The sequence below is a fragment of the Staurois parvus genome, unplaced genomic scaffold, assembly GCF_062004578.1.
Source record: "Staurois parvus isolate SC_StPar_1 unplaced genomic scaffold, SC_StPar_1.0 ptg000507l, whole genome shotgun sequence".
Taxonomy (NCBI): domain Eukaryota; kingdom Metazoa; phylum Chordata; class Amphibia; order Anura; family Ranidae; genus Staurois; species Staurois parvus.
Genome location: NW_028318303.1, coordinates 2,250,923 through 2,274,212, shown reverse-complemented (window position 1 = coordinate 2,274,212; position 23,290 = coordinate 2,250,923). Strand labels below are relative to the sequence as shown.

General features: G+C 40.5%; 1 protein-coding gene across 1 annotated transcript in view; it reads left to right on the top strand.

The window, feature by feature from the left end:
- The first annotated feature begins 6,293 nt into the window (after positions 1-6,293).
- CYP26B1 (cytochrome P450 family 26 subfamily B member 1) overlaps positions 6,294-23,290 on the top strand; it is a 187,374-nt gene continuing 170,377 nt past the window's right edge. Inside the window, exon 1 of the mRNA XM_089689983.1 lies at positions 6,294-6,470. The gene's annotated coding sequence lies outside the window, so the exon portion shown is untranslated. The remainder of the gene's footprint in view (positions 6,471-23,290) is intronic.

Here is a 23,290-nt window from a genome sequence, read left to right as displayed (position 1 = left end):
GCAAAGTCCTAGTACCTACATGCCAGGTATAGGTGACCATCTTTGTGTTCCTTGTGTTTGCACCATTATTGGCAGCTAGGTAGGTGCCCTGGAATTTTCACCCAAACAGTGTAGTATTTGTTCTATGCTGGGTACCGTTTGCTATATAACCTAGTCATCTATAAGCAATAATACCCACCCCTATATAGATTAACCAGTAGGTGGTAACGATGGTAGGTCACTAATAATAGAGCTTATAGGATCACATAGCAATTCTTATGCCAAAGGCAAATAAATAAATGCAATTAGGAATTCCTAATCAGGGGCGGACTGGCCATTTGGAATTTCGGGCACTGCCCAAGGGCCCGGGGTCAGTAGGGGGCCCCATGAGATGCCCCTGGTACCTTTTTCATAGGCTTTTTGGAGTTTGGGCAAGGACACAGGGGCCCCATGATCCCCTATTGCCCAGGGGCCCCATGAGTTGTCAGTCCGCCCCTGTTCCTAATATATTTAACTGCCACATTGTAAGCTCCCAGCCCTTAGGGGGTTTACAGGAAAGTTCTACTACGTGCCTGCCAGGTGTAGGTGACCATCTCAAAGTCCCTCATATTTGCACCAAACCTGGTCCTGAGAGAAGAAGCCCCTTGGCAGCTAGGTAGGTGCCCTGCAATGTTTACCCAAATGTTGAGGTATTTATTTTATTCTGGGTGCCTTTTCACCCAGCTTTATAATCTAGTCATTTACAAACATTAACACCTACCTGCCATATAGATTACCGGTAGGTGCCAACTATGACAAGTCACTCTGCATAGAGCTTGTATGATCAAATAGTAACTCCTGTGCCAAAGGCAAAAAAAATAAAGATAAACTTTCCTAATATATTTAAAAATCATATGCATCATATTGCAAGCTCCCGGCCTTTAGGGGTTTGCAGGAAAGTCCAGCTACCTACCTGCCAGGCATAGGTGACCATCTCAGGGTCCCATGTGTCTGCAGCAGACCTGATACTCAGATTGGAAGCCCCTTAGCAGCAAGGTAGGTGCCTTGCAACGTTTCCTAAATAGTTGTGGTACCAACCGCCTCTGTTCATCTACTGTATAAACATTAACACCTAACACCACCCACCTATATAGATTTCCGGTAGGTGATAATGATGGCAAGTCACTACCAGGGGCGGACTGACCATTTTGAAACTCGGACACTGCCCGAGGGCCCAGGGTCAGTAGGGGGCCCCATGAGATGCCCCTGGTACCTTTTTCATAGGCTTTTTTGAGTTTGGGCAAGGACACAGGGGCCCCATGATCCCCTATTGCCCGGGGGCCCCATGAGCTGTCAGTCCGCCCCTGGTGACTACAATATATAATAATTTGTGCCAACGCAAAGAAGTTCGGTGCAGATTTCCTAATATTTAACTGCCACGTGCATCAAATTGCAAACTCCAAGCCCTTAGGGCTCTCTATATACTTCACAATGCGTGCCCTTATCACTCAGGGGTTTGCAGTGGAGTCCTACTACCTACCCGCTAGATGTAGGTGACCATCGCAGTGTCCCTTGTGTCTGCACCATTCCTAGAACCCAGAATAGAAGCCACTTGGTAGCTAGGCAGATGGTCTACAAAATGTTCCCAAATGGTGTGGTTGTCCTTTCATCCTGGATACATACTACCCCTATGATATACCTGAAACCTACTCATTGAGAAATATTAACCCCCCCCCCCAATATACATTTCCAGCAGGTATTAGCTATAGCAAGTCTCTAATAATAGAGCTTGTTTTATAATATAGTGATCTGTACACCAAAGGCAAATAAATAGTGGAGATTTCCTGATCTTCCATGAAATACCTGCTGTATGAGTCACATTGAAAGATTCCAGTCCTCAGGGGTTCGCAGAAAAGTCCCACCATTAGGTATGGGTGACCATCCCTATGTCCCTTGTATCTGCACCATCCCCAGCACCCAGATTAGAACCCCCTTGGCAGTTAGGTAGGTGTCCTGCAGTTTTTACCCAAATGTGGTTTTCTTTTCATCCTGGGTACCTACTGCCCTCACTATAAACCTAATTGATTGATTGATATCTCCCCCCCCCCCCCATAGATTGCCAGTAGGTGCCAACTATGGCAAGTCACTATGTATAGAGCTTGTATTATCAAATGCCAAAAGTACATAAATAATATAAAAAACGGAAGATATTTAACTGCCATATGCGTCACATTGCAAGCTTCCAGCCCACAGGGCTTTGCAGGAAAGTCCTACTACCTACCTGCCTAGGTGACCATCCCAGTGTCCCTTGTGTCTGCACCATTCCTAGATTAGCAGCTGTCTAGGTGCTCTGCAAGATTCATCCAAATGGCTAAATGGTTAGCATTTCCGCCTGGCAGTACTCGGGTCACTGATTTAAATCCCAGCCACGGCTCCAGCTGCCTGGTGTTTGCATGTTCTCCCTGTGACTGCGTGGGTTTCCTCCGGGTACTCCAGTTTCCTCCCACACTCCAAAGACATACTGGTAGGTTCCTTGGATCCTGTCTAAAATTGTCCCTACTATGTGTATGTATGAATGTGAGTTAGGGACCTTAGATTGTACGCCCCTTGAGGGTTAGGGACTGATGTGAATGCACAATATATATGTAAAGTGCTGCGTAAATTGACGGCACTATATAAGTACCTGAAATAAATAAATAAAATCCAAATAGTGAAGTTTTCCTTCTACCCTGGGTACCCCACGCTACTGTATATAACCTAGTCATCTATTGTATACATTGACACCTACCCCCTGTATGTCACCAGTAGGTGATAACTATGGAAAGTCACCATAATATATTATCCCACAGCAATTCTTATGCCAAAGGCAAATAAATAAGAAGATTTCCTAACATTTAACTGCCATAAGCATCTAATTGCAAACTCCAAGCCTTCGGGGGTTTCTATATATTTCCGAATATGTACCCTGATCACCCAAGAGTTTTCAGAAAAGTCTTACTATCTACCTGCCAAGTCAAGCCGACCATCTCATTGTCCCTTGTGTCTGCACCATCCCTGGTAACCAGATTAGAAGTTCCTTGGCAGCTAGGTAGATGCCCTGCAATGTTCACCCTACTGGTGTGGTTTTCATCCTGGGTACCTACTGCCCCTACTACATAGCCTAGTCATTTAATTACCACCTAATCCCCATATAGATTACCAGGAGGTGCTAACTATGGTAAGTTGCTATGTATAGAGCTTTTATTATCAAATGCCAAAAGGCAAATAAATGAGAAAAAAAATTCCTAATATACAGTATTTAACTGACATGTGCATCAAATCGCAAGCTCCAGCCCTCAAGGGTTTGCAGGAAAGTCCGTCTACTTGGTTGCCAGGTATAGGTGACCATCTCAGAGTTCTTTATGTCTGTACCATCCCTAGTACCCAGATTGGAAGCCCCTTGGCAGCTATGTAGGTGCTCTACAAAATGTACCCAAATTATGTGGTTTTCCTTTCATATTGGATACATACTACCTCCATAACCTATTCACCTCTAACTATTAACACCTACCCCCCTATATAGATTTCCAGTAGGTTCTAACTATAGCAAGTCACCATATATAGTGCTTGTATAGCAATTCCTGTGCCAAAGGCAAATACATATGAACATTTCCTAATAAAATAACTGCCACTTGCATCACATTGCAAGCCCCCAGACCTTAGGGGTTTCTATAGATTGTGTAGTGTGGTCTCCCAAGGGTTTCCAAGAGAGTCCTACTACCAACCTACCAGGTATAGATGACCATCTCAGTGCTCCCTATGTCTGCACAATCCTGTACTCAAATGAGCAACCCCTTGGCAGTTAGGTAGGTGATCTGCACAATTAACCCAAATAATGTGGTTTTCCTTTCATCCTGGGTACCTACTGTCCCTACTATATAACCTCATTATTTATAGATATTAACACCTACCCCACATATAGAATACCAGTTACTTACCTTGATAAAGCTTTCTTATCAAAGGCAAATAAATAAAAATAAATAAAAAAATCCTAATATATACAACATATGCATCAAACTGCAAGCTCTCAGCCCTTTGGGGTTTTCAGGAAAGTCCTACTACATACCTGCCAGGTATAGGTGATCTTAGAGTCCCTTGTGTCTGCACCATCCCCAGTTCCCAGATTAGAAGCCCCTTGGGAGCTAGGCAGGTGCCCTGCAAAATTTACCAAAATTGTGTAGTTTTCCTTTCATCCGGGGCACATATTACCACTACTAGAACCCAATCGAACCTAGGGGTTTGCTGGAAAGTCCTACCTACCAGGTATAAGTGACCATCTCAGTGTCTCTTGTGTCTGCACCATCCCAATTCCCAGATTAGAAGCCCCATGGCAGCTAGGCAGGTGCCCTGCAGAATTTACCCAAATGGTGTAGTTTTCCTTTCATTTGGGGCACATATTGCCACTGCTATAACCTAATCGAACCTAGGGGTTTGCCGGAAAGTCCTACCTACCTGGTATAAGTGACCATCTCAGTGTCCCTTGTGTCTGCACCATCCCTAGATTAGAAGTTCAATGGCAGTTAGTGTAGGTGCTCTGCAATTTTCACCAAAATAGGGAAGCTTTTCTTCTACCTTGGACACCCCATGCTATATAACCTAGTCATCTTACTGGATAAACATCAACACCTACCCCTAGGAAGACTTCCAGTAGGTTCTAACTATAGCAAGTCCCCATATATAGTGCTTGTATTATCATATAGCAAATCCTGTGCCAAAGGCAAATAAATATGAACATTTAATAATATAATAACTGCCACTTGCATCACATTGCAAGCCCTCAGACCTTTCTATCGATTGTGTAGCCTGGTCTCCCAAGGGTTTCCAAGAGAGTCCTACTACCAACCTGTCAGGTGTAGGTGACCATCTCAGTGCTCCCTGTGTCTGCACAATCTTGTACCCAAATGAGATTAGAAGTTCCTTGGCAGTTAGGTAGGTGCTCCACAATTTTCACCAAAATAGCAAAGGTTTCCTTCTACCTTGGACACCCCATGCTATATAGCCTAGTCATCTTACTGTATAAACATGAACTCCTACCCCCTATGAAGACTTCCAGTAGGTTCTAACCAGGGGCAGACTGACAACTCATGGTGCCCCCGGGCAATAGGGGATCGTGGGGCCCCTGTATCCTTGCCCAAACTCAAAAAGCCTATGAAAAAGGTACCAGGGGCAGTGCCTGAGTTTCCAAATGGTCAGTCCGCCCCTGGTTCTAACCATAGCAAGTCCCCAGAGTACTTGTATTACCAAGCAGAAATTCCTGTGCCAAAGGCAAATATGATTCCTAATATATTTAACTTCCACTTGCATCAAACTGCAATCCCTCGGCCCCTAGGGGTTTCTACATATCTCAGGATGTGTACCCTGATCATCCAAAGGGTTTGCAGGGGAGCCCTAGCACCTACCTGCTAGGTCTAGGTGACCTTCTCAGAGTCCCTTGCCTTTGCACCAGTCGGTGCCCTGCCATTTTCACCCAAATGGTGGACTTTTCCTGCTAGCCTGGCCATCTACCTCCCCTTCTACTAGCATTGATAAATATTAGTACCTACCTCCCAGATAGTTTGCACCAGCCGGTGCCCTGCCATTTTCACCCAAATGGTGGACTTTTCCTGCTAGCCTGGCCATCTACCTCCCCTTCTACTAGCATTGATAAATATTAGTACCTACCTCCCAGATAGTTTGCACCAGCTGGTGCCCTGCCATTTTCACCCAAATGGTGGACTTTTCCTGCTAGCCTGGCCATCTACCTCCCCTTCTACTAGCATTGATAAATATTAGTACCTACCTCCCAGATAGTTTACCAGTAGCTGCTAAGTCACTATGACCAATGTTTGTATTATCATAGAGCAAGTCCAAGGAGCAGCAGCTTCCACCAGCTCCCCTCCAATCCCCGGAATAGCCACCCCCCTCTTTTCTTGGTAGCCCCCCCTTCAGCTGTCAGAAGTCCATGCAGACTAAATTCGCTTAAGCCCTTTGCATGTAACTTGATAAAGTATTGTACCCCTTCTCCTTCCCTTCAGCAGAACACCACTGATTTCCAGTTCCTTTCAGACTGTTCCCGCAAGGAGCAAGAGGAGGGGGGGGGGAGAACAGGAGGGTGGGGGGGAAGGAGATATCTGATAACTCAAATTGGAGCCTTCTTTTAACAAGCTGGAGAGGAGAAAAGAGAAAAGAGTCAAAAAGTGATAAGGAAACTAACAGAAAAAAAGTCTCCAGCCTAATGGAAATATGCATACTCATACCTCTGAGGGGGAGGGGGCTTTGGTTGACTAAGAATGACCCCCCCCCCCCACCCTTCATCTGATGCCATCTTCTAAACATCTTGAATATTCATAAGAGGCAGGTCTCTGGGGGTGGGGACCCAGCCAAATTTTATACTATAAAAATGCTCAAGAAATCTTTGAATTGAAAGTGCTTTGAAAAATTGGCACATATCATTTTTTCCTCCCCTCCTCTCTGCAGTTGTATTTTTTTGTTGGGTAAGTTCTACTTTCCAATATTTCAAGTCTTTGCTGTAGATATCTATGAAATGTATTAAAACTGTTCATTTGATATTTTATATCGCATGCAAAAATTTTATTGATTCGACTGCTACTAAAATCTGCTTTATTTGTTTTAAATATTTTTTTTTTTTAGTTTTATTTAATCATAATATTCAGTAAAATATTTGAGCTTTTAGCAGAGTAATAGTGGGAATTTAGCTTGTTATTTTTTTTTTATTTGAAAAATGATTAATTTAAATTTAAAATAGTAAATTATTATAAACAGATGGACAATGAATTGATGCATTGGAAACATTTCAATGAAATAGTGTCATGTCGGGTGACTAGGGAATTGTTGGTTTCTGGCATTTAAAAAAAGAGGAGTTGTATTTGAAATAAAATTAGCGAAAAAAAAACAAAACGTTATTTTATGAATAAAGTTAAAAAAAAATCTATCTATGCATGGAATTAGGAGGAGAAAATTAAGATTGTAATTTGTAACAGCAAAATCAATGTTTGTTTCCATCTGATATATAAATACACTTTTTTTTTTCTTTTGTGAAAATAAGAATAAAAAAAAAAAGGATTATTAAGAATAATTTAAACAATTTGTTTTATTTTTAGTGTTTTTTTGTTTTATTTATTTTTTGTGTTTTCTTTCTTTTTTTGTGTTTTATTTTTTTTTTGTGTTTTATTGTTTTATTTCTTTTTTTTTATTTCTTTTTTTTGTGTTTTATTGTTTTATTTCTTTTTTTTTGTGTTTTATTGTTTTATTTCTTTTTTTGTGTTCTATTGTTTTATTTCTTTTTTTGTGTGTGTTTTATTCTTGTATTTCTCTTTGGCTCCTCTGTTTATTTTTGGCTGTGTATCAGGGATTCAATAACTTTGTAGCTTCTTGATAGGATTAGTACAGAAAATGAGTAATTATATCTCCATTCCCATATATATATATATATATATATATATATAACCAAAGCATTTGGTTTTAAACTCTTCCACATCTGCGTTGTACTGATCGTAGAGGGTTGGATGTATTAAACCCGTCCTATAAACCTGCGTTCACTTTAAACACCCAATCAAGTTAATGGGAAATTCTTTTTTTTTTTAATTTCCTGTGATTTAGAGTTTGAAGTGACCACAAGTTCGCTGGTGAGGGCCAATTATTTACTGAATATTTATTCTCCTTGTACAATTACTTGGGATAAATTTTAAACAAATAAGAAGTCTCCTCTGTTGTTTCATTTTAATGATTAAATTGAACCTTGTGCATGAAGCAGTCAGATAATTGTCTGCATTCATTAAGGGGCACACGTATTTAAAAAGCCATGAATGTGATATTCACTGAGCATTCACTGGTGGTAAATCTTTAATTATATATTACAAAAAAAACACATTGACTAGGAAGATTCACCAGCAGTGAATGTTTGGTAAATGACACATTTGCTTTGTAAATAAGTCCCGGCTGTAGATATCCAGAATAATGTTTCATTGCGTTGAATTAAAGCTTGTGCATGCAAACGGCATACAATAACCTGCGTATTTAAAAAGCAGCAAATGTGAAATTCACCAAACATTCACTGGCGGCAAATCGGTAAAAGTATAATGAAACACATTGACTAAGAAGACTCGCCAGCAAGTGAATGTTTAGTACATGTCACATTCACCTCTTTATAAATAAGACGCGGCTGTAGGCACCCAGAATAATGTTTCATTGCATTCAATGAAAGCTTGTGCATGCCACAGTTACCTAATGACATGTGTTGTCTTTATACAGGCGCAAAATGTGACCTTCACCAAACTTTCACTGGCGGTAGATCAAATGTATATTAAAACACATTGACCAGGTAGATTCAACAGCAGTCAATGTTTGGTGAATGTCACTGCGTCATAAATAAGCCTCAACTGTAAGTATCCACATCCCAGAATAATAATACACGGGAATGAATTGAAGCTGAGGCATGTAGTAGTTATATATAAAACGGTCAGCGGGAAATTTGCCAAGCTTTCAGTGGTGGCAAAATCATATTAAAACATGCTGATCGGATTCACCAGCTGTGAATGTCAAATTCACCGCTCTATAAATTTACATATATTGTAAGTATCTGTATTCACCGCTCTATAAATATATATATATTGTCAGTATCTGTATTCTCCGCTCTATAAATATATATATATTGTCAGTATTTGTATTCTCCGCTCTATAAATATATATATATTGTCAGTATCTGTATTCCCCGCTCTATAAATATATATATATTGTCAGTATCTGTATTCTCCGCTCTATAAATATATATATATTGTCAGTATCTGTATTCACCGATCTATAAATATATATATATTGTCAGTATCTGTATTCACCGCTCTATAAATATATATATATATTGTCAGTATCTGTATTCCCCGCTCTATAAATATATATATATTGTCAGTATCTGTATTCCCCGCTCTATAAATATATATATATTGTCAGTATCTGTATTCCCCGCTCTATAAATATATATATATTGTCAGTATCTGTATTCTCCGCTCTATAAATATATATATATTGTCAGTATCTGTATTCACCGCTCTATAAATATATATATATATTGTCAGTATCTGTATTCCCCGCTCTATAAATATATATATATATTGTCAGTATCTGTATTCCCCGCTCTATAAATATATATATATACTGTCAGTATCTGTATTCCCCGCTCTATAAATATATATATTGTCAGTATCTGTATTCTCCGCTCTATAAATATATATATATTGTCAGTATCTGTATTCACCGATCTATAAATATATATATATTGTCAGTATCTGTATTCCCCGCTCTATAAATATATATATATACTGTCAGTATCTGTATTCCCCGCTCTATAAATATATATATATATTGTCAGTATCTGTATTCCCCGCTCTATAAATATATATATATATTGTCAGTATCTGTATTCTCCGCTCTATAAATATATATATATTGTCAGTATCTGTATTCCCCGCTCTATAAATATATATATATATTGTCAGTATCGGTATTCTCCGCTCTATAAATATATATATATACTGTCAGTATCTGTATTCCCCGTTCTATAAATATATATATATACTGTCAGTATCTGTATTCCCCGTTCTATAAATATATATATACTGTCAGTATCTGTATTCCCCGTTCTATAAATATATATATACTGTCAGTATCTGTATTCCCCGCTCTATAAATATATATATACTGTCAGTATCTGTATTCCCCGCTCTATAAATATATATATATTGTCAATATCTGTATTCACCGCTCTATAAATATATATATATATTGTCAGTATCTGTATTCCCCGCTCTATAAATATATATATATATTGTCAGTATCTGTATTCCCCGCTCTATAAATATATATATATACTGTCAGTATCTGTATTCCCCGCTCTATAAATATATATATATATTGTCAGTATCTGTATTCTCCGCTCTATAAATATATATATATTGTCAGTATCTGTATTCCCCGTTCTATAAATATATATATACTGTCAGTATCTGTATTCCCCGCTCTATAAATATATATACTGTCAGTATCTGTATTCCCCGCTCTATAAATATATATATATTGTCAGTATCTGTATTCCCCGCTCTATAAATATATATATATATTGTCAGTATCTGTATTCCCCGTTCTATAAATATATATATACTGTCAGTATCTGTATTCCCCGCTCTATAAATATATATATACTGTCAGTATCTGTATTCCCCGCTCTATAAATATATATACTGTCAGTATCTGTATTCCCCGCTCTATAAATATATATATATTGTCAGTATCTGTATTCTCCGCTCTATAAATATATATATACTGTCAGTATCTGTATTCCCCGCTCTATAAATATATATATATACTGTCAGTATCTGTATTCCCCGCTCTATAAATATATATATATATTGTCAGTATCTGTATTCCCCGTTCTATAAATATATATATATTGTCAGTATCTGTATTCCCCGCTCTATAAATATATATACTGTCAGTATCTGTATTCCCCGCTCTATAAATATATATATATTGTCAGTATCTGTATTCCCCGCTCTATAAATATATATATATATTGTCAGTATCTGTATTCCCCGTTCTATAAATATATATATACTGTCAGTATCTGTATTCCCCGCTCTATAAATATATATATACTGTCAGTATCTGTATTCCCCGCTCTATAAATATATATACTGTCAGTATCTGTATTCCCCGCTCTATAAATATATATATATTGTCAGTATCTGTATTCTCCGCTCTATAAATATATATATATTGTCAGTATCTGTATTCACCGATCTATAAATATATATATACTGTCAGTATCTGTATTCCCCGCTCTATAAATATATATATATACTGTCAGTATCTGTATTCCCCGCTCTATAAATATATATATATTGTCAGTATCTGTATTCTCCGCTCTATAAATATATATATATATTCAGTATCTGTATTCACCGATCTATAAATATATATATATATTGTCAGTGTCTGTATTCACCGATCTATAAATATATATATATTGTCAGTATCTGTATTCCCCGCTCTATAAATATATATATATTGTCAGTATCTGTATTCCCCGCTCTATAAATATATATATATTGTCAGTATCTGTATTCTCCGCTCTATAAATATATATATATTGTCAGTATCTGTATTCTCTGCTCTATAAATATATATATATACTGTCAGTATCTGTATTCACCGCTCTATAAATATATATACTGTCAGTATCTGTATTCACCGCTCTATAAATATGTATCTATTGTATATATCTGTACTCACCGCTCTCTCTCTCTCTCTCTCTCTCTCTCTCTCTCTCTCTCTCTATATTGTAAGTATCCAAAATATTGTTGAAATAGCATTCATAAAAAAGCAATTAAAATAATAGACACATATGTCCAGTTTTCCACTGCTGTTTAATCTGCAAAGGCAGCATATCTGTAAAAGTAGAAGAAATTGTCACATTTTTTCATAGGTGATACAGTGATGGGTTATTTACTAAAACTGCACGGTGCAAAATCTGGTGCAGCTCTGCATAGAAACCAATCAGCTTCCAGGTTTTATTGTCAAAGCTTCCTTGAACGAGCTGAAGTTAGAAGCTGATTGGCTCCCGTGCACATTTGCACCGATTCTGAGAGCTCCAGTTTTAGTAAATCTCCCCCACGGTGCTTTAGCAAATGAAAATGGCATTCAGTAACAGTTAATATCTACTTTAACATAACATATAGGGGGTTATTTACTAAAACCGGAGAGTGCAAAATCTGGTGCAGCTGTGCATAGAAACCAATCAGCTTCCAGGTTTTATTGTCAAAGCTTCATTGAACGACCTGAAGTGAGATGCTGATTGGCTCCCATGCACAGCTGCACCTGATTCTGAGTGCTCCAGTTTTAGTAAATCTCGCCCATTGGGTTTGTACAATCTGCCTGCCCCTTGCACAGCATCACACAGTCCTCAGTCTAACGATTCCCCTTTAGGATTGGAGCTGTTGCTAGTTTAGTGAATAAGCCCCTCTGTGTTTCTTTTTCTTAAATAATCAAATTAAATGGCTCTCCAAGAACAGAGGACATGTGCGTGCAGCAGGTCACTAATTAGATATTGAGCCTTTCTTTTGCCAACTCTATCATTACAATAAAATCGCTGGGCGCTCTATGGCTAATCCTCCGCGGTAGGCTCTGCCTCTGAACATACGCTGGTTTGTCACTGCTGACTAATCAGCATTGCAGAACATCAGCGCCGAGTCTGAATTGTCGCTCTCTCATGTTGCTCCCTATGTGACAAACTCACTTTAATATCAGCCATTGAGAAAAACCCTAAATACATTAGTTTCTTCAACCCGTTTGAAGCTAATGTGCTGATTTGCTGAGCCTTTAGTAAATAAGCCCCCCTCACCCCCGGCTTCTTCAGGATTAATGAGAGGGCGAAAGGTTGGACCAGCTTCATATCAAGTGGGGTCAAAAAAATGATTAAAAACAACTTTCCCAGCCACAGATATAGCATGTGATAGCTATATACTCCTACAGGTGGGAATAAACGTACATCTGACGCATCCAATGAATGTACATAATGCCAATGGAAGACGGACAGATGTCGCTTCCGATATACGCATATGATACAAATATGTTTTTTAAACATACATTTGATACATCCAATCTGTGTAAATAATACAAATACATATATAAATGCCAATAGTAAAAATATGTGATTGAACATACATTGGACGCATCCAATATAATAAATAGACATACGCTGGAGGCACCCAATATGTGGAAGTCACACATATATAAAAATAAAGGGACATGTGACGCACCCAATATATTCAAATATTAGGAATATATAAATAAACATACAATGTATACAAATATGAGAATAAATGGAGATTATTATTATTATACAGGATTTATATATTATTATTATACAGGATTTATTATTATTATTATTATTATTATTATTAATATTATTATTATTATACAGGATTTATATATTATTATTATACAGGATTTATTATTATTATTATTATTATTATTATTATTAATATTATTATTATTATACAGGATTTATATTATTATTATTATACAGGATTTATTATTATTATACAGGATTTATATATTATTATTATACAGGATTTATTATTATTATTATTATTATTATTAATAATATTATTATTATTATACAGGATTTATATTATTATTATTATTATACAGGATTTATATATTATTATTATCATTATTATTATAATAAAGGATTTATATATTATTATTATTATTATTATACAGGATTTATATATTATTAATTATTATTATACAGGATTTATATATTATTAATTATTATTATACAGGATTTATTATTATTATATATTATTATTATTATTATACAGGATTTATATTATTATTATTATACAGGATTTATTATTATTATTATTATTATTGTTATACAGGATTTATATAGCACCAACAGTTTTCTCAGCGCTTTACAATATAACGGGAGACAATACAGCAACAATACAGTTCAATACAAGAGGGATAGGAGGGCCTGGTCCTGGGAGCTTACAATCTAGGAGGGAGGGGCTATATTTGATGCATCCAATATAATGTACGTAGGGCGAATACATAAACGTATATGTGACGCATCCTATATATTCAAATAATAGGAATATATAAATAAACGTACATTTGACACATCCAATATATACTATGTGAATAAACGTACATTTGACGTACCCAATGTGTACAAGTATGTGAATAAATGGACATTTGATGCATCCAATATATATACAAATAGGAATATATAAATAAACGTACATTTGAGGCACCCAACATATGTAAGTATTGTGGATATATAAATAAATGGACATTTGATGCATCCAATATATACCGGTATACAGATAATAAGAATTTATAAATAAAGATACATATGATGCACCCAATATATACAAATAATAGGAATATATAAATAATCATACATTTGAGGCGCCCAACATATGTAAGTAATCTGGATATATAAATAAACGTACATTTTACGTACCCAATATATACTATTAGACGCATAAATGGACATTTGACGCATCCCATATAAGTGAATAACATGGATATGTGACTAAACGTACATTTGATGCATCCTATACATACAAATAATAGGAATATATAAACGTACATTTGACGCACCCAATATATACAAATATGTGAATAAATGGACATGTGACACCCCCAATATATACAAATATGAGAATAAATGGACATGTGATGCACCCAATATATACAAATACGTGAATAAACGTACATTTGACGCCTCCAATATATACAAATATGTGAATAAATGGACATTTGACGCCTCCAATATATACAAATATGTGAATAAATGGACATGTGACACCCCCAATATATACAAATATGTGAATAAATGGACATGTGACACCCCCAATATATACAAATATGTGAATAAATGGACATGTGATGCACCCAATATATACAAATATGTGAATAAATGGACATGTGATGCACCCAATATATACAAATATGTGAATAAATGGACATGTGATGCACCCAATATATACAAATATGTGAATAAACGTACATTTGACTCCTCCAATATATACAAATATGTGAATAAATGGACATGTGACACACCCACTATATACAAACATGTGAATAAACGTACATTTGACGCATCCAATATATACAAACATGTGAATAAACGTACATTTGACGCCTCCAATATATACAAACATGTGAATAAACGTACATTTGACGCACCCAATATAAATGAATAACATAAATATATGACTAAACGTACGTTTGACGCATCCAATATATGTAAATAACAGAAATTTATGAACAAATGGGTAATTCACAAATCCAAATTGTGTCAATAATACAAATCTATGAATAAAGTCACATTTGTTGCATCCAATAAACCAATAAAAAGTGTTGATTTAAAAAAACAAAACAAAACAAAAACAACAAACTTTATTTAACGTACACAATTCAGCATTGCTTTTCCTGACAACTAGTTGCGTCATCAAAAGATTCCTGTAACCTGATTGGATATTAGAAGTCAAAGCAAATCTTTCAAATTAGAGGTAAAACAAAAATAATAATAAACATAAACATATACATACAAACAGTAGACAGGATAGGACCCCAATGTTGTCACCTACCCAAGAAGGTAAGTGTCAGGCCAGACTGGGTATCTCCGCTGGCTTTCGGTGCATTAAAAAAAGAAAATCATTTTTCTTTTCTTTTTCTTTTTTCTTTATTCTGATTGGCTGTTCTAAGCACCAGCAGTGGACATTTCCTTAAAGTCTACTAAAGCCATTTCCTTTTTCATTTTGGATGGAGCAAAGGAGAATGATTGACAGCTGTCATTCTCCTCACATTGTCATTTGGGAGATTTCCCTTTACTTCCTGTCCTGCCGACCCAACAAGAAGGGAGAAGATATTTCCAATGTGAGGGAGAATGAGCGCCCCCATTGGAGGATTTCCCCTTTACTCCTGTTTTGGTGACAACTCAAAATGCTCCCATTTTACGTTGGTGACAGAGAAAATTGTCCCCCGAAAATTCAGACAGAACTTCTAACTACAACCCCCGCTTCCAAATCCCCCCCCCCCACACTGCAACCCCTCCCCCCTGCTCTTTCCAAAGAAAAATAATTGAATTATACCTTAAGGGAAAAATACACAATTTCATATATGATGCAACCAGAGGCGGACTGACCATTTGGAAACTTGGGTACTGCCCGAGGGCCTGGGGTCAGTAGGGGGCCCCATGAGATGTCCCTGGTACCTTTTTCATAGGCTTTTTTGAGTTTGGGCAAGGACACAGGGGCCCCATGATCCCCTATTGCCCGGGGGCCCCATGAGTTGTCAGTCCGTCCCTGGATGCAACCCGACATTAATATTAACACAGCGGTATTTGCTTTTCTGAGACCCCCTGCAACATAGTTCTGTTGATCCTGCCAGTAGATCTGTTAGTTTTCAACTTCCTGCAATAGGGTGACAACTCTGTGAAATCATACAGCAGCGTTGTCACCCAATAGACAGGTTTGCCTTAAATGGACATGTAGTGGTCATTATCCGTTGATCCTACCAGTAGACCTATTATCTCCCATAGTGGGGTGACAACTCCCTAACAGGGTGTCACCCAGAGGACAGGGTAGTCATAGATGGACAAGCTGTGTTATTTATCCATTGATCCTGCCAATAGATCTGGGTTTTTTTCCATTTCCTACAATAGGACGACAACTCCTTGATAGGGTGTCACCCAGAGGACAAGGTAGTCATAGATGGACAAGCCGTGTTAGTTATCCGTTGATCCTGCCAGTAGACCTATTATTTCCCATAGTGGGGTGACAACTTCCTAACAGGGTGTCACCCAGAGGACAGGGTAGTCATAGATGGACAAGCTGTGTTAGTTAGTCGTTGATCCTGACAAATTTGTTTTTTTCCCATTTCCTACAATAGGACGACAACTCCCTAATAGGGTGTCACCCAGAGGAGAGGGTAGTCTTGGGCCCCTAGTCACACCTCTACCTTACAAGAAATACGCAAGAAAAATGATTCCCTTTAAATCCTCCGGGACTCTTCCCGTTCATTATACACCCACAATGGCAGTTTGCTGTTTCTACTTTTCTCTGTGATTGAACCTTTTCCTTTAATTGGGGGTTTTGTCTTAGAATGGTGTCACTGAATCGGTTCCACAATACTTCCATGTTGCGGTACTTGGGATGCTCGCGGTGCACCCCCCCCCCCCCCCCCGTTGTGGGGGGACTGTCTACTCTAAAACATATTCAGTTTGGAGATTTGTGTATCAATTCATCTCTAAAGTTCCAATCATGTGTACAGAATAATAATGTGGAATTGTATAATCCATCCGAATGTCACGAAGGGAACAGTCCTAATAATACATTGTCAGTGCAATTTGTGAGCTGCAGAAATGATCTGCCGAAGATACGTTCCTCAGTTACTTTTCCAGCACTGCTTCCTCCTCCACCTCCTCTGACAAGACATACACTGTCACCTTATATACAGATTATTGATCCAGCACTGCTTCCTCCTCCATTATATGACAAACACACAGGGGTTTATTTACTAAAACTGGAGAGTGCAAAGTCTGGGTCAGCTTTGCACAGAAACTAATCAGCTTCCAGGTTTTATTGTCAAAGCTTCATTGAACAAGCGGAAGACAGAAGCTGATTGGCTACCGTGCACTCTCCAGTTTTAATAAATCAACCCCACTCTGTCACCTTATATACAGATTACTGATCCAGCACTGCTTTCTCCTCCACTATCTGACAAGACACACACTGCCATCTTCTATACAGATTACTGATCCAGCACTGCTTCCTCCTCCACTATCTGACAAGACACACAGGGGTTTATTTACTAAAACTGGAGAGTGCAAAATCTGGGTCAGCTCTGCTGAGAAACCAATCAGCTTCCAGGTTTTATTGTCAAAGCTTAATTGAACAAGCGGAAGACAGAAGCTGATTGGCTCCCGTGCACTCTCCAGTTTTAATAAATCAACCCCACTCTGTCACCTTATATACAGTTTACTAATCCAGCACAGCTTCCTCCTCCACTATCCAACAAGGTGCACACTGTCACCTTTTATACAGATTACTGATCCAGCACTGCTTCCTCCTCCGCTATCTGACAAGACACACACTGTCACCTTATATACAGATTACTGATCCAGCACTGCTTCCTCCTCCACTATCTGAGAAGACACACAGTGCTACCGTGCACTCTCCAGTTTTAATACATCAACCCCACTCTGTCATCTTATATACAGATTACTGATCTAGCACTGCCTCCTTCTCCACTATCCAACAAGGAGCATACGGTCACCTTATATACAGATTACTGATCCAGCACAGCTTCCTCCTCCACTATATGACAAGGCACACACTTCCACTTTCTATACAGATTACTGATCCAGCACTGCTTCCTCCTCCACTATATGACCAGACACACACTGCCACCTTCTATACAGATTACTGATCCAGCACTGCTTCCTCCTCCACTATCTGAGAAGACACACAGTGCTACCGTGCACTCTCCAGTTTTAATAAATCAACCCCACTCTGTCATCTTATATACAGATTACTGATCCAGCACTGCTTCCTTCTCCAGTATCCAACAAGGAGCATACTGTCACCTTATATACAGATTACTGATCCAGCACTGCCTCCTTCTCCAGTATCCAACAAGGAGCATACTGTCACCTTATATACAGATTACTGATCCAGCACAGCTTCCTCCTCCGCTATCTGACAAGACACACACTGTCACCTTATATACAGATTACTGATCCAGCACTGCTTCCTCCTCCGCTATCTGACAAGACACACACTGCCACCTTATATACAGCTGACTGGTCTAGCACTGCTTCCTCCTCCATTATATGACAAGGCACACACTACCACCTTCTATACAGATTACTGATCCAGCACAGCTTCCTCCTCCGCTATCTGACAAGACACACACTGTCACCTTATATACAGATTACTGATCCAGCACTGCTTCCTCCTCCGCTATCTGACAAGACACACACTGCCACCTTATATACAGCTGACTGGTCTAGCACTGCTTCCTCCTCCATTATATGACAAGGCACACACTACCACCTTCTATACAGATTACTGATCCAGCACTGCTTCCTCCTCCGCTATCTGACAAGACACACACTGTCACCTTATATACAGATTACTGATCCAGCACTGCTTCCTCCTCCGCTATCTGACAAGACACACACTGCCACCTTATATACAGCTGACTGGTCTAGCACTGCTTCCTCCTCCACTATCTGACAAGAAACACACTATCACCTTATATACAGATTACTGATCCAGCACTGCTTCCTCCTCCGCTATCTGACAAGACACACACTGTCACCTTCTGTACAGATTACTGATCCAGCACTGCTTCCTCCTCCACTATCTGAGAAGACACACAGTGCTACCGTGCACTCTCCAGTTTTAATAAATCAACCCCACTCTGTCATCTTATATACAGATTACTGATCCAGCACTGCCTCCTTCTCCACTATCCAACAAGGAGCATACTGTCACCTTATATACAGATTACTGATCCAGCACAGCTTCCTCCTCCACTATCTGACAAGACACGCACTACCACCTTCTATACAGATTACTGATCCAGCACTGCTTCCTCCTCCGCTATCTGACAAGACACACACTGTCACCTTATATACAGATTACTGATCCAGCACTGCTTCCTCCTCCACTATCTGACAAGACACGCACTACCACCTTCTATACAGATTACTGATCCAGCACTGCTTCCTCCTTTGCTATCTGACAAGACACACACTGTCACCTTATATACAGATTACTGATCCAGCACTGCTTCCTCCTCCACTATATGACAAGAAACACACTGCCACCTTCTATACAGATTACTGATCCAGCACTGCTTTTACCCCTTTATTACTTCAAATTGCAAGCTATTGTTGCCGTAGTTCGTTCTCTTTGCACTAGTTTGTTTTTTGGGAAGAGCTCTGTATATTTCTCTGGGACATATTCCTGTATCACTATTAGCGGTAGTCCTTATCCTTGCTTGTATCACTTTGTACGATGGGACATGACAACCCAATAGAAATAATTCATATTAATAATAATCATTTCTGTAAGGCTGACATCTTGCCGGGCTGGATATCCATTTCCCTCGGACTATATAGGACTACCTCTATATAATGACTATTAGCGGCGACATTAAATAGGCTGGGAGTTCTATTCCTTCATCCAGATTTCACTCTGCTGCCCTGAAATGACCTTTCTGGCCATAGTGTTACCCTAGAAAGGGATTTTCAACAATAGCCCAAAGCTGATATGTACCAGAGCATGGCAGGATGAATAGAAGTCGCCTTCCACTCCAATAAATGAACGAGGTGGAAGAAACAAACAAAAAAAGTTTCTTTCAGTTGCCCAATGGTTGTATTTTTAGTTACCGCCATCTCCTCCTTAGAGTGGAGCAATATGGAGGTGCAACCCAATTCGATTTTCCCTTCCCATTCACACAATCATATGCAGACTTTCTGCACAGGATGCAAGTTTTTTGCTGGCGAAGTTACAGAAGATTCCACCTAAAATATGCGCCTAAAGCAATTGCGCTGAGATGCAGACAGCGTACAATTATTTTCATGATTTTGCACGCGCATGCACAGAAAAAGCAAAAAATGTGCAGATATGTAAAGCCCAGAATGCAGTTGTGTCCTATTTATAAATGCAAGTGTTCAATCCAAACGCATGCATTTCCGCGTTAAAAATGGTGCTGTGTATAAGTGGGTGCTGCAGCGACCATCAGCTGGAACCAAACAGAATCAGCGAGGGAGAATGTCACCAGCACACCGAGGATCACCAATATGGGAACAAAAGTTTAATGAACGATCGCATAGTTACAGTGAGGCAATGTTTCGGAGTTTTGCAGGACCCCTTCATTGTCACAAGCCTGATGAAGAGCTCCTGCGAGACTCTGAAACATTGCCTATGGTCACATGCCTGATGAAGGGGTCCTGCGAGACTCCGAAACATTGGCTATGGTCACATGCCTGATGAAGGGGTCCTGCGAGACTCTGAAACATTGCCTATGGTCACATGCCTGATGAAGGGGTCCCGCAAGACTCTGAAACATTGCCTATGGTCACATGACTGATGAAGGGGTCCTGCGAGACTCTGAAACATTGCCTATGGTCACATGCCTGATGAAGGGGTCCTGCGAGACTCTGAAACATTGCCTATGGTCACATGCCTGATGAAGGGGTCCTACGAGACTCCAAAACATTGCCTAGGGTCACAAGCCTGATGAAGGGGTCCTTCCAGAATCCGAAACGTTGCCTATGGTCACATGCCTGATGAAGGGGTCCTGCGAGACTCCAAATCATTGCCTATGGTCACATGCCTGATGAAGAGGTCCTGCGAGACTCCAAAATGTTGTCTATGGTCACATGCCTGATGAAGGGATCCTGCGAGACTCCAAAATGTTGTCTATGGTCACATGCCTGATGAAGGGGTCCTGCGAGACTTCAAAACATTGCCTATGGTCACATGCCTGAAGAAGGGGTCCTGCGAGACTCTGAAACGTTGCCTATTGTCACATGCCTGATGAAGGGGTCCTGCGAGACTTCGAAACATTGCCTATGGTCACATGCCTGATGAAGGGATCCTGCGAGACTCCGAAATGTTGTCTATGGTCACATGCCTGATGAAGGGGTCCTGCGAGACTTCGAAACATTGCCTATGGTCACATGCCTGATAAAGGGGTCCTGCGAGACTCCGAAACATTTCCTATGGTCACATGCCTGATGAAGGGGTCCCGTGAGACTCCGAAACGTTGCCTATGGTCACATGCCTGATGAAGGGGTGCCGCGAGACTCCAAAACATTGTCTATGGTCACATGCCTGATGAAGGGGTCCTGCAAGACTCCGAAACATTGCCTTGCTGTAACAATGTGATTGTTCATTAAAACTCTCTTACCCATATTGGTGATCCTCGGTGTGCTGGTGACATTCTCCCCTACTTTTAAACGCGATAACTGCGGCGCACATCTTCGTTTGTAGATGCAGCTGTCTAGTTGCACTGCGTTTTGATGTGTACAAAACTATACGCTCGTGTGAATGAGTCCTGAGAAGCAGGAGCAGTGAATTCCGGCTGCTGCGAATCATCAAACTTTGCCCACTACTGTCTGTTTAAATCATGTACAAAATGAATATTATAGAAAAAGAATAAAAAAAGAGAGGAAAATAAAACTAAAATAAAGATACTGAGATAATTGACTTTCTTTTAACCTGAGCTTGGTGGTGGGGGAGGGATGTTAGATTGTAAGCTCCTTTAACGACCGATAGGAATGGTTCTTTGCCCCCTGCCCATTGCTGGAGAGAGACGGCCAAGGCAATATAAATACGGAAAATAGGGGGAAAAAAAAGAAAAATGTGTCGTAAATAGAATCAAATGTGCCGTCCTCTGCTCTTGTGTGTCTAATAAGCAGTTGGGCTGAGAGCGGACGGCGGTACAACCTGCGCACCCAGCAGCCCCCACAAAGCGGAGGACGTTGAAGTGGTCGGGCTCTGGAAATTAATCTGCAGCATACCAGGATTCTTGGCCGGGAAACAGAGAGAGAGAGAAGGCGAGAGAGAGAGAGGGCGAGAGAGAGAGAGGACGAGAGAGAGGGCGAGAGAGAGGAAGAGAGAGAGGGAGAGAGAGGGGGCAAGAGATAGAGAGGGCAAGAGAGAGAGAGAGCGAGAGAGAGGGGCGAGAGAGAGGGCGAGAGAGAGAGGGGGCGAGAGAGAGGGCAAGAGAGGGCGAGAGAGAGAGCGCAAGAGAGGGCGAGAGAGAGAGAGGGGGCAGGAGAGAGAGAGGGAGAGAGGGGGCGAGAGAGAGGGCGAGAGGGAGAGAAGGAGAGAGAGATAGGGCGCGAGAGAGAGGGCAAGAGAGGGCGGGCGCGAGAGAGAGGGAGAGGGGGCGAGAGAGAGGGCAAGAGAGGGCGAGCGAGAGAGAGAGGGAGAGGGGGCGAGAGAGAGGGCAAGAGAGGGCGAGAGAGAGGGGGGGCGGGAGAGAGAGGGGGGAGAGGGAGAGAGGGGGCGAGAGAGAGGGCGAGAGGGAGAGGAGAGAGAGAGGGCGAGAGATAGAGAGGGTGAGAGAGAGAGTGAGAGAGAGAGGGGGGTGAGAGAGAGAGCGAGAGAGAGAGCGAGAGAGAGGGGGCGAGAGAGGGGGCGAGAGAGAGAAGGGGCGAGAGAGAGGGCGAGAGAGAGGGGGGCGAGAGAGGGAGGGAGGGCGAGAGAGAGAGAGGGGGGGCGAGAGAGAGAGAGGGCGAGAGAGAGAGGGAGAGAGAGAGGGAGAGAGAGAGAAAGAGGGGGGCGAGAGAGAGAGGGGGCGAGAGAGAGGGCGAGAGAGAGAGGGCGAGAGAAAGAGAGAGAGGGGGCAGGTGAGAGAGGGGGAGAGAGGGGGCGAGAGAGAGGGCTAGAGGGAGAGAAGGAGAGAGAGAGGGCGAGAGAGAGAGAGGGCAAGAGAGGGCGAGCGAGAGAGAGAGGGAGAGGGGGACGAGAGAGAGAGGGGGGGCAAGGGAGGACGAGAGAGAGAGGGCAAGAGAGGGCGAGAGAGGGGGGGCGGGAGAGAGAGGGGAGAGAGGAAGAGGGGGGGCGAGAGAGAGGGCGAGAGGGAGAGAAGGAGAGAGAGAGAGGGCGAGAGATAGAGAGGGCGAGAGAGAGAGAGGGCGAGAGAGAGAGGGGGCGAGAGGGAGAGTGCGAGAGAGAGAGGGAGAGGGCGAGAGAGGGAGAGG